The 19169-nt window shown below is 38.1% G+C and overlaps 1 protein-coding gene across 2 annotated transcripts in view; it reads right to left on the reverse strand.

The window, feature by feature from the left end:
* INVS (inversin) overlaps window positions 1-19169 on the reverse strand; it is a 168880-nt gene that overhangs the window by 129329 nt on the left and 20382 nt on the right. The gene's annotated exons all lie outside the window — the stretch shown is intronic.

Below are 19169 nucleotides of genomic sequence, written 5' to 3' on the forward strand. Positions count from 1 at the left end.
ATGCTGGTTGTTACCACCAGGGTAGTAGCAAAGGAGGTGTTCAGAAATGGGTGACTTCTGAATAAATTTTAGTATGCAGAGTTGACAAGATTTGCTGATGGATATCAGTCTCACAGAAGACAACAGGCCTTTGCATAAAAAAGGGTGCCCAATTCAGGTCAGTTAAATTGAATTCTCTACCTGACAGCTCAATTAAAAATGCTATGCCTTGAAGCAAGGGAACTGTGTCAAGTCAAAATTTTAAAAAACCAATTTAAGGAGAGACTTTGGAGTCAGACAGATCTATGTATTGCCTTCTTATTCTGCCACTTAATGAAAAATTACTCAAGCTCTTTTGGTCTTGGTTTCTTCATTTTTTATTATATTATGTGATATTCTATTATTCTCAGTTGGGTTAAAAAAAGGAGTAGAGATGTAAGTTAGAAGAGGTAAAATTAAAAAACAACAATATCTTAGTCCTGAATTAGAATAGGAAGTGACAAAATGACATTAAAAATAAAATACAGGGGCGCCTGGGTGGCTCAGTGGGTTGAGGCCTCTGCCTTCGGCTCGGGTCGTGATCCCGGGGTCCTGGGATCGAGCCCCACGTCGGGCTCTCTGCTCCGTGGGGAGCCTGCTTCCTCCTCTGTCTCTCTCTGCCTGCCGCTTGTGATTTCTCTCTCTCTGTCAAATAGATGAAATCTTTAAAAAAAAAAAAAAAATACAGCTCCAAGTTGACTACAGTGACCACAGTAAAGACTTAGAAACAATCACCCACCCGTAAGAGTGAGGACACACAGACTCTAGACTGTTGTCTCCCAGTACTTGCTCTTGCTTTCAAGAACCCTGGGTCCTTGAGGAAATGGTGGATTCCAGGTCTGGAGTAAAAGATACAGAAATTATGAAATAAATATAATACTGTATGTTAACTATACTGGAGCTTAAAAGCTTAATAAAAAGATAGAGATGAACCTGGAATATTTGGCTGTAGCAGTTAGCAAGGAAGCCATCAAAAAATGGGGATCACATCTAAAGGATGCAGGAACCAATGTGGAGAACTTCTCATAACCAAAGATGAAGTAATGTATCAATTAGGGATAATAATGTCAATGAACTGATGTGGCAACTATGTTAAAATGATACCAAAAGTATCCTATGCCTTGCTTGTGATGATACTAAAAAGGAAAAAATTGATTGGTCATCACGGGAGGACATATTTCCTTATTTTGAAAACTGGTCAATAAAGAGAAAGAATCAAGGATTAATTCTTCCTTTTCTGTATCAGTGAGTAATCAAATAGTAGGTGAGGGGAAATTCTCCTTTGATGAATTATTCCAGCAAACAATTGTAGAAGGATGGCAGAAATAGAATAGCACCATTTTGCCACTCTTGAAAACACACTGGCTTTAGGCACTGAACAGCCATAGCTGTGAACATAAAAAAATGGAGACAATGGAACATTATGTGTCTCCTGATGAGAAATGTCGTAAAATAATGAAGTAGTTCAGTCAAAAAAAATTGAAGTGGAATCAGATCAAGCCTATAGAGCCAATAACTAATTTACAGGAAATAGGGAAGACAGAGGAACAAGTTAGGTATACCTAGAGAGAGAATCAACATGATATAGACTGATATCTCTATCATGTTAGTACATGACATAGACTGATATCTCTATCATGTTAGTACATGATATAGACTGATATCTCTATCATGTTAGTACATGATATAGACTGATATCTCTATCATGTTAGTACATGATATAGACTGATATCTCTATCATGTTAGTTGGTTAGTTGGGACTAAGACCTCAAGTTACGGAAGAAGGTAAGCCATACTACAACAAACTATAAGAAAATAAAAGGGAAGAGTAGGAATCTATAGATTTAAAAAGACTGAAAAGACATAGGGTGTCTGGGTGGCTCAGTCTGTTAAGCATCTGCCTTGGGCTCAAGTCATGATCCCAGGGTCCTGGAGCCCCGAAGCAGGGAGCCTCCTTCTCCCTCTCTTTCCTGCTTGTGCCCTTTGTTGCTATCTGTCTCTCGCTCTCTCTCTCTCTCAAAAAAAAAAAAAAAAAAAAAAAGACTTAAAAACATAAACCAATGTCAGTTTTTAACTCTTACTTGGCTCCTGATTCCCAATTCAAACAAACATAAAAAAACAAACAAAAATGGTTACGAGACAACTTGTAATTTGAACGTGGGTGGGCTATTTTATGATACTATGATATTAAATAATTCTTGTTAAATGTTTAGTATTACAATGGTCCTATTTAAAGAGTCATTTTCTTTTATTTTTATTTATTTCTTTTTTTTTTTTTTTTAAGATTTTATTTATTTATTTGAAATACAGAGATCACAAGTAGGCAGAGAGGCAGGCAGAGAGAGAGGAAGAGAAGTAGGTTCCCTGCTGAGCAGAGAGCCCGACGCGGGGCTCAATCCCAGGACACTGGGATCGTGACCTGAGATGAAGGCAGAGGCTTCAACCTACTGAGCCACCCAGGCGCCCCTATTTATTTCTTTCTTTTAAAAGATCTTATTTTTAAGTAATCTCCACATTCAATGTGGGACTTGAACTTAAAACCAGAGATCAAGAGTTGCATGTTGCAACGACTGGTGGCTTAGTCGGTTAATTGTCTGCCTTTGGCTCAAGTTATGATCCCAAGGTCCTGTGATCGAGTCCTGCACCAGGCACCTGTTCAGCAGGGAGCCTGCTTCTTCCTCTGCCTGCTGCTACCCCTGCTTGTACCCTCTCTCTCTCTGATAAATAAATAAATAAAATCTTAAGGCAAAAAAAAGAGTTGCATGCCTTACTGACTGAGCCAGCCAGGTGCTCCAAGAATCATTTTTCTTTCTTTCCTTTTTTGCAAATAAATATCAGTATAACAGTGTAACATCTGGGATTTCCTTCAACATGGGAGGGAGAGAAGTTCCCTTTGATAAAACATTTAAAAAGATGTGAGGCTTAAAAAAAACCTAGTGTCAAATTCAGTGGCTCCTCCTACTTTCATAACCATAATCCCACAGTAAATTCAAAATACATGTGAACCTTGGGGTGCCTGGGTGGCTCAGTGGGTTAAGCCGCTGCCTTCGGCTCAGGTCATGATCTCAGGGTCCTGGGATCAAGTCCCGCATGGGGCTCTCTGCTCAGCAGGGAGCCTGCTTCCTTCTCTCTCTCTGCCTGCCTCTCCATCTACTTGTGATTTCTCTCTGTCAAATAAATAAATAAAATCTTTAAAAAAAAAAAAATCCATGTGAACCTGGACCCCTTCTTACCACCGCCGCCACAACCACTCTGGCCCAAGCCAACATCATCTCTCGGCTTCCTAATTAGTCTCCCTCCTCCTGCTTTGACAGTCTACCAGTTAGATGAGCCTTTCAAAATATAAGCTAGATCATACTTTCTGTGCTTAACCCCTTCAATAAGCTTCTCTTCTCTTGCAGAGTAAGAGTGGAGTCCTTCAATATCCTGTAGGTCCTACACGATCTCTGACCTCATCCTCATCCCGCAGTTCCAGGGCTCCTCCTGCTGACCTTCTTGTAATACCATGCATGCTCCCATCTCAGGGTCTCTGCACTTGGCATTCACTCTCCCTGCAAGGTTTATTCTCTCATTGCCTTTAGGTCACTTAAATGTTAATTGTTCACTTAATGTTATTTCCTTAAAGAGATTTATCCGGATCCCTCTATTTCTATTATGCAACCCCTCGGCTCCCTATCTCTTTCACCTGCCTTATTTTTTCTAAAGCATGTATCCTCACCTGACATAACACAATACATATTTTATAATCTCTTTCATTTGCCGGTTTGTTTTGTACCAACAAAAGGTAAGCTCCTTGAAGGCAGGGATTTTTGTTCCGTTTTGTCCATTGTTATATACCAAACATACAGAACAATACCTTATGCTTAGCAGATACTCAATTAATAAATATCTGTGGACTAAATGAATTTTTAAAATTTTTGACCAGTGCTCTTTACAACTTTACTTCTCACTTAAGCTTGCTGGGTGAAGGGAAGGGTAACACGCTATATGGTGCTCATGTATGTTACTGACAAAGTGACGTGACTGAACCATTCCCTAATCTGGGAGCATTCAAAAGGAGATGCCCATACAGGCTAAAAATAGGAAGGACTCTGAGGTAGGGTAAGTGTTAGGCCACTCCTATTGTGTGAGGCGAAGGTAATAACCACTACACCACAGAAACCAAACAGCTAGGCTACTCCTATTGTAAACAGAGTTGGTATCTCCAGCTTTTTTGTAGCCTCGAGCTAAAGGGAAGTTCCAGTCACTGGTTCACAGTCACTGCTTTAGAGAGTAGTTAGGTCCACAAAGCTCTGTAACTGTCAAAGGACACTGTGGCCACCACTAGAGACTGCCTACCTAATATCTACGCCCATCTACTTCTGGACTAACAGAACCTTGATTTTTTTTCTTTTTTTTTTTTTAAAGATTTTATTTATTTATTTGACAGACAGAGATCACAAACGGGCAGAGAAGCAGGCAGAGAGAGAGCAGGAAGCAGGCTCCCCGCTGAGCAGAGAGCCCAATGCGGGGCTCGATCCTAGGACCCTGGAATCATGACCCGAGCTGAAGGCAGAGGCTTTAACCCACTGAGCCACCCAGGCGCCCCTCTTTTTTTTTTTTTTTTTTAGAACCTTGATTTTTGTTGATCTTCCTTTAAGCAGTTATGTCCTTGAGAGAAGGCTGGGCCCTCCCCAAATCCAGTGATGGACTGATTGATATGAATAATCATGGTGGTTATTTTTGGCAAGAGAGCAGATTACAGCTGGGAGTCAAAGTGGTGGAAGGAAGGCTGGCTGTAGCTCTTCTGGGAAGGTTTCTCTATTCAAAAGGTAAACAAGAGGAGCACCGGTGACTCAGTCAGCTAAGGGTGTGACTTCAGCTCAGGTCCTGATCTTGGGGTCCTGGGGTTGAACCTCACATGGGGCTCCCCACTCAGCAGGGAGCCTGCTTGTCCCTCTCCCTCTGCCCCTTAACCTGCTTGTGCTCTCTCTCTCCCTCTCTCAAATAAATAAAATCTTAAAAAAAAAAAAAAGTAAACAAGATAAGGGCATTTTGTTTTCTCTGCTTCTAAATACCGTAGTTGACATGCTATCTTTCCCCCAGCTTTAGGATTTACCTTGACCCTAATTAAGAAAAGATTTAAGTCTAGCTCATTAGTGAGACCAGTGAGGGTTAAGTCAGCTTGTATGCCTTAATGATGTGATCCAGGTAGAGTAATTCAGGTTTTCCATCTTGCTTCTATAATCTAGTTTCAGTTGTGTACCTTAAGTTCTAGTAAATTAATGCCTAATTATCCATCCATTCATCTACCCACTCAACAGTGTAATGGTCTTAGGCATTGGGGCTCCAATTATATTCTTTAAATGCTAACTTAAAAACCTACCTAATGGGGCACCTGATGGCTCAGTCTGTTAAGTGTCTGCCTTTAGCTCAGGTCATGATCCTTAATCCTCAGGTTCTGTGATCTAGCCACGTGGAAAGCCCCCAGCTGGGCTCCCTGCTCAGTGGGGAGACAGCATCTCCTTCTCCCTCTGCCCCTCCCTCATGCTCTCACTCCCTCCCTCTCTCAAATAAATAAATAAAATCTTAAAACAAACAAACAAACAAACCAACAACTGCCTAGTACCCAAATTCTTGCAGCCTTGTCCTCTGTGATTCTCCCAGGGAACGGTGTCCTGTCACGCCTTATCTGCTCTCTCATCTTGGTGGCTGAGGTCTCGAAGACAGATTACCTACTGTCCTCATCACCACAACTCTGCATGTTTTGTACTCTAGGTTGTCTTTAGCTCCACTGGCTGGGATACCGCCCACGATTTCTGGGTGAACTTCCTTCCATTTTCTGCCCATCCTAGGGATGCCCTCAGCCCCAACACCCTCCAAGTCTAGCCTGTCCACTGTCAATTACGTTACAAGTTCCACTTCTGATAGACTGTGCACAAGATTCTATACTTTTCACTCCAGGAAGTCATTTTAAAATATTTTATTTTTCATTTAAAAATATTTTATAAAAATATTTCTCATTACTTTTTATAGCTGCATAGCACTACATTGTGAGGACACACTCTTTTTATTCAACCAGTCCTCCAACAGGACATTTCCCTTCATGCTCTCTCTATTACAAATGCTGCTGCAATTAAATAGCCTTGTGCGTACATCACTTCTTATTTTTGCCAGTGTATGCTTCTAGAAGTGGAGATGTTGGGTCAAAAATAAATGCTTATTATAGTTACTTTTGCTGGCTATTGTTGAGTTTCCCTTCATAGGGGTCAAACAATTTTTCATTCCCTTCAGCAACAGTTTTGCCATCAGAGCAGTCTCAAACTTTTTGACTTTTGCCAATCCGGCACCTGAAAAACATCTCATTACAATTTTAACTTGCATTTCTTTTATGATGAACAATGTTGAGCATATTTCCACATGTTTAAGGGCCACTCACACTCCCTTTCTTGTGAACTATCTATTCATATCTCTGGCTCATTTCTTATAAACTCATTGGTCTTTTTCTTATCCATTTTTTGTCTTAGGGCTGTTAACCATCTGTTAGTGACATAATTTGCAAATGTTCTCTCCCAGTTTGTCTTTCTTCTTTTGCTTTGCTTTCATAGTTTTCTGCAAGGTTAAGTCTTTCTTTCTTTCCTTTTTTTTTTTTTTTTTAAAGGAAAAGTCTTCCTTATTTCTATGTAGCCATTATTTCCTATCACTTCTACATTTTACTTTATAGATAGAAGGTTTTCCCTGCTCTTAGGTTATGCATTGTAAACCTTCATGGTATATTTGATGTTTTGTAATATGTATACACTATTACCATTCACTTAAATAACAATGTAAAGCAGGCACCTGTGGGCATGTACCGATACATACACAAACTCGTATAGATTGTATTAGTTCACAATCTGCACAACATTAACATGACCAGTTACATACTGGTTAGAAGATTAGAGCCATTACTTCAAATTCATATTTTAGCTCAAATTCCTAACAAATGGCTTACAAAGAACCAGCTTGATGAATGACAAAGAGACCAAAAGGATTTGAATAAAAAATTTAAAGGGATATAAACCATGTCTTCTGAAATCTAAAACTGTTTGAAATAAACAGAATATACTCAATAAATTTCTTGAAAATGGGTAGTTTTTTTGGTGAAATGTTAATTTTATGATGATTCAGAATCTGAACGACTTTAAATATTTAGACAAAAGTTGATTTTAATATTTCAAGATGATAGTGCAACACGATACAGATTAAATACTAAAAATGTATTTGGTGAACAAATGAATGAATTACTCATCAGAATTGGAATGGTGAACAAGTGGACTCTGATAGAGTAAATAAAATTTTTCAAGAGGTCTAATTACCACTGATGACATAGTTTAGACAAGTAGAAGGAAAGAATATAACAATCTTTTAAATAGATGAAGTTAATTTTAGTAGTAATATTTTCAATGATTAAGCTTTTCTGCAGGCAGGATCTATTTCGATATCAAAGACTAGGATGAGACTTCTGGTGACTCATATGGGGGTGAGATGACAACTATACTGAATGACGGACTCAGAATCAAGAGGACCTGGAAAAGTTACATGATGAACCCAATTCAATTCACCAAGTATTAATCATTGGTTAAGTACCAGGCACTGGAAATAGAAAATATGACTATCACACTCTTGCTGATATATTATAATGCTCATTGAGGGGAAATAAAATGTGTAAACAAATAAATATTTTTCAGAGGAATACGTGATATAACAGTGGTTCAGCATACCAGGTACTGGAGGAACAAAGAAAGGAATGCTAAACTCTACCTAAGTCTGGGAAGTTCAAATAAATGAGTAAGTACGGAGGCAGTAAGATGCTACATTTAGGTCCAAAACTACAACAACATGAATATAGGATTAGTTTAAGCAGTAATAAGCATAAAGCAAAATTAGAAGTTCTTTTTTTTTAAGATTTTATAAATATGTATTTATTTATTTGAGAGAAAGAGAGTGAACAAGTGAGAGAGAATACAAGGTTGGGGGGAGAGGCAGAGGGAGAGGGAGAAGCAGACCGCTCGCGGAGCAGGGAGCCTAACGTGGGGCTCTATTCCAGGAGTCCAGGATCACGACCTGAGCCGAAGGCAGATGCTTAACCAACTGAGTCTCAGGTACCCCAAAATTAGAAGTTTTATTTGAAAAATCTTCAACAGGAATCAACTGCATCTGGTTGTCCAAATGGTAATAAGGAAAATCATGGCGTACTCTGTGCTCATTAGAGCGGCATTGTATTCTATTCTAGGTGAGGGATTTCGGCAAGTGTATGCATAGATGGTGAAAGGGATCAGGACGGGAAGGAGACTTGAGAGCACACACAAAGAAAGAATAAAGACACAGATAATAACCTGCAGAAAAATGTTTTCGCTGGGCTAGGATGATTATTTTATTAATATATGTCAGATCATGTCACTCTTTTCCCCCAAATCCTCCAATGCCTCCTTATTCCATTCAGAGCAAAAGCATATTCCTGACAATGGCCAAAAGGCCCTATAGGATCTGGCGACCACTTCTGCCATGTCCTCATTACCTACCCCTTCCCCTGGCTCACTCATTAGAACGATGCTAGTCCTAGCTCCATTGTTATTCCTCAAACATTCTAGCATGCTTCCATTTTGAGGCCTTTGTTCTAACTCTTCCTTCTGCCAGGAACAAAAGAAAGTTCTCCCAGCCATTCACATCGCTAACTTCCTCACCTCCCTCAAGCCTTGTTTCAAATGTCACTATCTTGATGAAAATTATTTTGATTACCTTATTTAAATTTACACCCTCTCTCCCCAGTCACCCCCTCCCTGGCTTTCTGGATCCCCCTTACTTTGGCCTTTTGGTTAAATTTCTGTTGTCATATTAGTAAATGATTATTTGGGCTCTGTAAAAGCTTAACAGTCAAAGGAGCTTTATAAAGAGCCCTATGATTGGTCACAGGGAAAATGCTGTTCCCAGGGGCTGACAACATTCATATTGTAGGAATAATAGACCCCCTGATTCCCTCTTATTCTCTTTTGAACAGTAAAATATAAGTAGGTAAAAAAAATAAGGGAAAATTATATGAACAAATAGAATCCTATGGCATAAGAAGGCAATTATCAAATTAATGCTCAAATTTCCTTTGGAATTGATGTTATACACAAAATTAATTTTTAAAAGTTTAAATGAAAAGTAAATGGATCTGAAGTTCCTTTTTATCAGCTGTAAAAATATTCACTGGCCCTGTGCCCAGAGTTTAAAAGAAATCAGCATGAGTCTAATGAAAAACAAGCTGCAGGTCTCAGGGAAATTCAATATATACTCTTTCTTTTCCTTTTAGTTTTTGATTGGTTTCCATGGGAATCTAGGCTTGTGGGGATCTCTAATCTATTCATAGAAAGCAGATGCTTGTATTTTCATGACTTAGTAAAACTGGGGGTCAGCAAAGAGATAAAGATGATTAGAAAATGACCATGGTTACAGGAAACAGGAACATGTTCAAAACAAAATTCGGTGAGCCACAGGGATTTTAAAATACAATCTGCAAGGCTGCTCTGCTGTGTCTGAGAGGTGTCATACACTAAGGTAAAATACTAACATAAAAGAGGAAGCTCTGGGGGTGCCTGGTGGGCTCAGTTAAGTATCCAACTCTTTATATCAGCTCAGGTCATGACCTCAAGGTCATGAGATCAAACCTCCCTCCCTGCGCTGGGCAAGGATCCTATTTAGGATTCTCTTCCCCCCCCCCACCCCCCCCCACCTTGAAGAAGAAGGAGAAGGAGAAGGAGAAGGAGAAGGAGAAGAAGAAGAAGAAGAAGAAGAAGAAGAAGAAGAAGAAGGGGAAGAAGGGGAAGAAGAAGTGGTGGAAGCCCTGGGTTAAGTTCTGAATCTGGCCCACGAGAAGGAAACCCATAGGTACTTCTTTGGAGGTTTGACTGGGAAACTGGAGTTGGGAATGACTAGCTTGGAAGAATCAGAAGACTGAGAAAGTAAGCATCCCAAAAGTATGTAAGTTTTCTTTCAGTGGAGCATAATTAAGAGCATTGAGCTGGGAATCGGAAAAACAAGGTAATTCCTGACTATAAGTATCAAAGCGACCTAGAAGAATTCAGTCAAACTATACATTAGTTTACTTACACAGAATATATAATATTTAACTGTTCTGACTGCTATAAAGTGCTATGGAACTAAATGAAATTTTTTTTTTTAGCTGAATTATGTTAGAAAAATTCAAAGTAGTGATTTCAACCAAGACTTGTTGACATGTTCTTCTCTGTCGCTACAAAATACATCCATGCAAATAGACATACATTAATTATCATGGAAGTACTAAAGGACAGATAGGCTTGATTTCAATTCTCAGATTTATTTAAAAGCAGACCAACTCTGGATTTGTTGGAACGCTCTTGAATATATAATCCTAAATATCTGAAACCAGTTTCTAGAGACATCTGGGTGGTTCAGTCATTTAAGTGTCTGATTCTTGAATTCAGCTCAGGTCTTGATCCCACGGTCATGAGTTCAAGCCCTGAGTTGGCCTTCATGCTGGGCATGGACGTGAAAAAGGAAGGAAGAAAGGAAGGAAGGGAGGGAGGGAAGGAGGAAGGAAAGAAGGACTAAACTGGAAAACCAGAGGGTAGGTTTAGAGATAATTTCTAAATACTCAAGAGGACAAACTTGAAGCTTATTTGGAAACCTCAGAAGTAGGAATATACCGAAGCAAAGATTCTTTAGCCTGGGACTTTCTGCCTGCCTGGAAAAGGCAGCTTAGTTAGATTTGAAGTCAAATGGGGCAAACTCTAAGAGTTGTCTAACATCACCCATCTCAGTCCAGAGATTTCTTGAGAAATCATGAACATTCCAGAACGTAAGGGTTTCATACACAGAATTCCCAACATTTCTAAGTAATGCAGGCATCATGAATATCTTTCGGTGCCTTCTTTTAGAAGCATACCAAATGGCAAAAACCTCATTTGTTTATTCTTCAGATATCCATTGGCTATATAGTTTGTGGTAGAGTGGGCACTTAGTAAATTTTTTAAAAAAAGATTTTATTTATTTATTTGATGGAGATCGCAAGTAAGGCAGAGAGGCAGGCGGGGGGCAGGGGGGAGGGAAGCAGGTCCCCCGCCAAGCAGAGAGCCCGATGTGGTGCTCCATCCCAGGACTCATGACCCAAGCTGAAGGCAGAGGTTTTAACCCATTGAGCCACCCAGGCGCCCCAAAAGTTGGGTGTTCCCACAGCGGGAGTCGAACCTGGGCCACCTGGGTGAAAACCAGGAACCCTAACTGCTATTTTAAAACGAACTAATGAGTGACTACAGCCACAGAGAAGCCTAGAAGTACCTACTAAACACCTCCAGGTGATTCTGAAGCATGCTCAAGTTTATAGGGCTTGCCTAGAGCCCCTGAAGCTAACTAACACTGGGAAAATGTGACCGAAGTGCTTCAAAGCCTAGGTCAGAAGCCATCCTAGATTCTGTTCTTCCTCATCCAACCTACAAATAGTACTCATCAATTTCTGGAATTTTACCATTTTTTATAAATAATTTTTAAATTGAGGCACAATATATTTATAAACTTAATTAAGGAGATAAATCTTAAGTATACAGACTGATAACTTTTTATGTAATCAACACACAGATCAAGATATAGATCATTTCCAGTATGCCCGAAAGCTTCGTTTATGCCCCTTTTTTAGTTAATATCTATATACTGGATAACCAAAAACCTGATTTGAATCACCATATAGTTTTGGCTCTTTTTAAAATGTGTATAAATAGCTGACTTCTTTTTTTTTTTTTTTAAAGATTTTATTTATTTATTTGACAGAGAGAGATCACAAGCAGGCAGAGAGGCAGGCAGAGAGAGAGGAGGAAGCAGGCTCCCTGCTGAGCAGAGAGCCCGATGTGGGCCTCGATCCCAGGACCCTGAGATCATGACCTGAGCCGAAGGCAGCGGCTTAACCCACTGAGCCACCCAGGTGCCCGTCTTTTTTTTTTTTTTTAAATAGCTGACTTCTTTCACTCAACATGAGGTCTACAAAATTTATTCATGTGGTGCAATGTATCAGTAGTTCATTATTTTTTATTGTGTAGTAACCCACTGTAGGAATACATCACAGTTTATTCACCCATTTGCCTATTCATATACATTTGAGTGGTTTGTGCTACTAAGAGTGTTTGCTATTATAAATAACGATATCATGTACACTCTCATACATGCCTTTTGGTAGAATGACGCACTTATCTCCCTTAGGTATTACTGGGATTGGAGTGTGAATTGCGATGGTTTCGTGTGTGTTTGTGTATGTGTGTGTGTTCAGCTTTGTTAGAGTCAAACTGCTTTGTAGAGTAGATTAATGAATTTGTATTCTCACTATAAATGTTCCAGTTGTTCCATATCGTCACCATCAATTGGTATTATCAGACCTTTTCATTTTAGACATTCAGATGGTGGTTAGTATCTCACTGTGGTTTTAATTTGCATTTATCTAATTAGTAATGAGGCTGAACACCTTTTCATGTGTCTTTTGAGCATTTGTATATAATCTTTTGGGAACAGAGGTACACATTTCAACATATACCTCAAAATCAAGTAATCTCAAAAACATAATGTTAAGTTAAAAAAGCAAGTTGGGGAATGACACAATGTATAATACCATTTATATGAAGATTTTAAAATGCAAAATAATATTGTTTATGGTTATATCCATATAAAATAAAGGTAGCAAAATGTGCGTGGGAATTGAAACCACCAAAACTAAGATAGATTGAGAACATACAAAAAGAGGGGAATGGGATTTGGGAGGATAAATAGAAAACTCCAAGTGCATCTATACTGTTTTATTTCAATAAAGAAAACTGGAAGAAAAATAAAAAAATATTCAGTTTTATCTCTTCTGAGTATTTCTAATGATATCTCTATTCTTATCTATAATTTTAAAATAATTAATTTAAACATCGAGGTGCAAGTATCCATTTGAATTAGTATCTTGTATTCTTTAGGTAAATACCTGGTAGTGCAATTGCCGGGTTGTAGGGTAGCCCTATTCTGAACTTCCTGAGGAACTTCCATACTCTTTTTCACAGCTGCTGCACCAGCCTGCATTCCTACCAACAGTGTAGGACGGTCGGTCCCCTTTCTTTGCATCCTCACCAACACCGGTTGTTTCTTGTGTTATTGATTTAGCCACTCTGACAGGTGTGAGGTGATATCTCATTGTAGTTTTGATTTGCATTTCCCTGATGATGAGTGATGTTGAGCATCTTTTCATGTGTCTGTTGTCACCCCAATGTTTATAGCAGCATTCTCTAAATAGCCAGACTATGGAAATAGCCCAAATGTCTAATGACTGATAAATGGATAAAGAAGATAAAGAAGATGTGGTACACACACACACACACACACACACACACACAAACACACCCCCTGTGGAATATTACTCAGCCCTAAAAAGAATGAAATCTTGTCATTTGCAACAACATGGATAGAGCTAGAGAGTACCATGCTAAGTGAAACAAAACAGAGAAAGACAAATACTATATGATTTCAGTCATACATGGAATTTAACAAAGAAAACAAATGAACAAAGTGGGGGAAAGAGAAAGAGAGAGGCAAACCAAGAGACAAACCCTTAATAACTGTAGAGAATAAACTGATGGTCACCATCAGAGGGCAGGGGGGAAGGAGGATGGGTGAAATAGGGGATGGGGATTAAGGAGAGTACTTGTCCTGATGAGCACCAGCTATTATATGGAAATGCTGAATCACTAAATTGTACACCTGAACCTAATATTAATATACCTTAACTATATGGAATTTAAGTAAAAACTTTAAAAAATAAGACAAAAAACATTCAGGTTTAGGCAAAGGCAAAAAGAATGATGAATAATTTACCAAGAAAAGAGAATTGAAGGGAGAATTGGCTCAGTTTCTTCATCCAGTAACAAACTGGACCAGGCTATCCTGAAGGGCCCTTTTATCTGTGACATCTACGGATTCCTAAAAAGTGGACAGGGACAAGTGTATTGTTCCATTTTTATAGATGAAGAAACTGAGGCATACAAGAGTGATACATGATGGGAAATTAAGCTCACAGAGTCTTGTAAAATACTGCTAGCACAATTATAAGGGGGTGGAATGGATAATGAAAAGGAATAAATATAACAACTAATTTACAGTTCAATAGTTTTGAAGATCATACCACTCATAATAAATCTATTTGATGTTCGAACTTATTGATTGATTCATTCCTTCATTCATGTATTCGTTAAACATGAACTGAGTCTTTTTTAAATGGCAGGAGTTGTTTTAAGTCTGGAACTAATAAATCAAATAAGATATAGCTTCTGCCTTCAAACAGCATTCGTTGGGGGAATATAGGTTACTGGGGTAGGGAGGGAGTTAAATATAAGTGTATGTATATATATATATATATATATGTATGTGTATGTACATAATACACATAGGAATATAGAGTTACAGGGGACTGAGAGATGGATTGTTTGCTGTGTTTGTGTATAAGTGTGAGTGTGTATAAAATAAGGGAATCCAATATCCTAATATTGTCACCTGGTATTAAAGTTTGCCTGAAAACTTCTAGAGGTATTATACTTTTCTCCTTTCATTTTTATGTCATTAACACAGAAACAGCATATCTCAAAAATGAATAAAATTAATATTAAATTTGAATTAAATTTAGATTAATATTAAAATTGAGTTAAAATTAATATTCACTTTACACAGATGAATTGAGAATTCTGTGTTGAATTAAAAGAAAAGAACACACACACACAACACAACCACAGTTTGAAGCTTCTTTAGTTTTTGTGTTTGACATGATATAATTTTTCAGAGTGGGTAGTCTTAATCTTCTTGAAGCCAAATTAATAACCTTCTGGAAGATTAAAAATGCATAACTATTAACATTTAGTAAGATTGCTAAGGCTTTTTTATCCTTATTAACAAATAAATATATACTTAGAAGTCAGAGAAATAAATAGTAGATTCCCTGGAGGAAAACATTTCTAACAATTAGATATCTTAAACCCAGAAAAGGTATGACTGATTGCTTTCTTGGATTATACTGAGGGTACAAATGAAAAACAAATTAGGTACAGATGTTCAGTATATTGAGATTAATTTTATTCTTGTGGGTACCATTTTCTTAGCTGCTTGGACTAACAGCAATTTGTTTCCAGAGTACTGAGTATGTGTCAAAATAACTAAGCCAATCAGCACAGTTCAATAAGTTTTTCCCATATATGTATTTTAAAACTGGATAAATGTTTCTAATAAACAAATGCCTAGCATTTGTAATAATAATGACTTTCTATATAAGTAACCTTAAGTGTATTCATTCATTCAACCAAAGCATGTCAGACACTGTGTTAGATTCTAGGGAATTAAAAAATAAATAAAACAAGGTTCTTGCCTAGAGATCCAGTCTAGTGGGAAAGAGACAAGTAAGTAATAATTACAATACAAGGTAACGGAGGGGCGCCTGGGTGGCTCATTGGGTTGAAGCCTCTGCCTTCGGCTCAGGTCACGATCTCGGGGTCCTGGGATTGAGTCCCACATCGGGCTTTCTGCTTGGCAGGGAGCCTGCTTCTCCCTCTCTCTCTGCCTGCCTCTCTGCCTACTTGTGATCTCTGTCAAATAAATAAATAAAATCTTACAAAACAAAACAAAACAAGGTAATGGGCCTCTAATGGAGACAACAACAAAATGCTATGGGAACAAGAGTTTTTCCTACTATGAATGGAAGATAACATAATTAGTTCACTATCACAAAAAAGCAAAAACATAATAAATAACATGGGAATGGCTGATCTTCAGGTCAGTAGTATTAAATGACTATTTACATGGCATGGCTATTGATATTTTATAAAACACTTGATATATAAGGGAGACAGGCCAGCTTTAATTACCACTTGATATCTTTATCCATGATCTTTGTAAACAACTTAAGAGCAGGAATCCTGTCTTTCATCTTTGTATTCCAAGGCCCTAGCACAGCACCTGTTACACAGTAACAGCATGAACATATGTTGAATGAATGCATTCATGCACACATATATGAATATTGATGATTACCCACATAGCACACTTCTGAGTTCACAGATTACAGAAGTAAGTGGGAGAGACAATACTTGGAAAGAATATTTGATATGTGATATGTCAGAGAGGTTCACTAAACAAAGACAAATGGAAATTTAATATAGACCAGCATGGAGAGTACTTTTTAACAGCAGACATATGTGATTCATTTTTTAATATTTCCTCTAGGTGATCCTCTACACCTACTACTACATAGTAGACATATGGTAACTACTTAATGAATGAACTGTTCTACCTTTACAATGTATCTCTTAGATCAAACTCCTCCTCTCTTGGCCTGAACTGTAATAACTTTCTAAGTATCTCCTCTTCTAAAAGAGCTTTAGTTGCCATATTCATCTCCCTAAAGCACTTCAGTGGTGTATTTTCTATTTTCAAATTTCCTTAAGTAGCTCCCTTGTATTAGGACTTTATTTAAAAACCATAATTAAGAACAAAACAAAACAAAAAACCACAGGAGGTACATAGTCCAAAACCCGGTACTGGCACAGAGCACAGACTCGGCTACAAATTAATGAGCTAGGATGTGCTGGGAAAATGAGTTATTCATGTAATTTAAAATGAGAATGGACCCCTACACAAAAATCAACTTGTTATGTATTAAAGACTTGCACTGGAAAGAAACTACAGGGCAATATTAAAACAATCTCTGCTTAGCTGTTTAGTCTCCCAGCTGTTGTTTACTGCTGGGTTTGTTTGAGCCTCGCCCAGCACAAGCACAGTTTAGGAATCTGCTAATGATTTGCAAGGAATTTGTACCCAGATTTTGGGGTTCCTTCTCTGCAGTTCCCTTTGCTCCAGGATTTTGCCCTTCCATGTTCCAGCCACTGCTAATGCCAGGCTCTACCTGTGATTTCTCCCCCTACCAAGATAATTGCTTCCTGCTAGGGTTGTATTCGTTTGCATTCCACTTTGGAAGATGCCTTAAAGGATATAGCCAGATGAATGTGGTGTGCATTCCTCATACTTCTCTTCTCCGAAGGATTGGAATTTCTTAGACCTAGCTTTTGCTGACTGTTCTCAATGCCTTCAAATAATGTATACATATTTTACTCAGTCTTCAGAAATTTTTTTGGCAGGTGTTTATTCTAAAATCAGTGGTCACGGCCAGAACTGATGCCTAATCATGAAAGTCTTGTTGATTGCTCATTTTTCTTTTCTTTTTCCTTCTCCTTTCATTTTCTTCTCTCTTTTTTCTTTCTTCCTTCCTCCCTCCCTCTTTCTTTCTCTCTTTGTTCGTTTGTTTGTTTCTTTCTTTCTAGAGAGAGAGAGAGAGAGAGAGCACATGCAAGTGCCAGAGGAGGGGGAGGACTAGAGGGAGAGAGAGAGAATCCCAAGCGGAATCCACGCCAGGTGTGGAGCCTGATGCTGGGCTTGATCCCACAACCCTGAGATCATGACCTGAGTCAAAATCAAGAGTCAGACCCTCAACCAACTGAGCCACCCAGGCACCCCTCTTCTTTTCTATCTTTAACCATTCAATCGTTATTTTACATTAAGTTTCTTTTTTTTTTTTTAAAGATTTTATTTGTTTGAGAAAGAGAATGAGAGAGAGAGAAAGAGAGCATGAGAAGGGGGAGGGTCAGAGGGAGAAGCAGACTCCCTGCAGAGCAGGGAGCCTGATGCAGGACTCGATCCCGGGACTCCACAATCAAATTTGTTTATTATTTCTGCTGACTCTCATTTGTGATAGACTGTTTCCTCATATATATGGGGATCTTTCACTGTGAGATCTTGTTTGGTCTTTGTAATATGGGGGGATCCTGGAAGTTTAGGGTGAAGATGTTTTCTCTAAAGAGAATTTGTGTTTGTGTCTGCTCAGAGGCAGGGTGTGCTATAGACCTGGGACATATCTCCAACTCTTCTTTGAGAGTTACTTCTAGACTCTTCACAATCTTACTCCTGTTAGATCTATACTATCTCTGATTTTGAAAATAACATGCTTTTGCATAAAACACAAAATGAAATGCAATACCCAGTTTTGATCTGGACAGAGTAGAGTACTAAAGGTTTATGACCACCCTTGTTCTGGAAATTCTACTAGTGCTAGTATAGCCTAAAGACAGATTGCCACTTTGGGCAAATATGCAAAAACAAACCACAACACAGAGAAAGAAGGAAATGTATAATTATCAGATAGTCAAAAGACCATGAAACGTGTTATTTATGAAATCAGCTATGAAAATTGTGACATGTAAATCAGAGTTCTATTTATTCTTTGATGCTGTAGGAAATCACAATTTAAAAAAATAAAGGAGAAACAAAAAGCAGAAGAAAACAAATGCACCGCATCTTGTGGAGAGACTTACAACTGACCCCTTCTCTCCCCTTTGGGTCACTTTCTACCTCTACAGAGATGATTGGAGGTTCATCAACTCAAATCCCCAGTTTTTTCACATGACCCACTTGATGTGAAGTTAGGGTCCTCCAACCTCTATTTCTGAAGTTGGGTTTTAAAACCTAAATGAACCACAATGAAAAATCTAAAGTGTATCAAATTCATAATACTGGGGCTATTTCTAATCTGAAATGTTTACTTTTTAATGATAACAAGTTAAATGGAGTTACCCTTCCTGACTGAATAATTTTAACAGCTGACAAGCCTAGGTGAAAGGTTATAAATACCGACACAGTAGTTAAAACCGAAATCGAAAATGAGGGAGATTTAAAAAAAATTACTATAATGAAAAGCAAATTCAAGAGCAATAACTTTGGGAATAACCTGACAGACCTAACTGATCACAGCGTGTAACTAGCATATTCAGTAGGATATCTTAATGTCAGTCTCTTTTTATGTATTCAACTAATGAAAAAGGTATTTTTCTAACCCCTCAATTAATCAGCTATATCTGGTTCACATTTTTTAATGGGAAATAACTCTAATAGTCTCTGCTGGATCTAATTTTTATTGCTTTTTATTCCAAAAATATATGTCTAAAATAATAAAAAGGAAAATATCAGGCACTGGAAATATATTTTATATACCATAATTTTATGGAAGGAAAAATCATTTTCAGATAAATAAGTCTTACAATAAATATAGAAGCTTCCCA

Source organism: Neovison vison, chromosome 9 (genome assembly GCF_020171115.1).
Source record: "Neovison vison isolate M4711 chromosome 9, ASM_NN_V1, whole genome shotgun sequence".
Lineage (NCBI taxonomy): Eukaryota > Metazoa > Chordata > Mammalia > Carnivora > Mustelidae > Neogale > Neogale vison.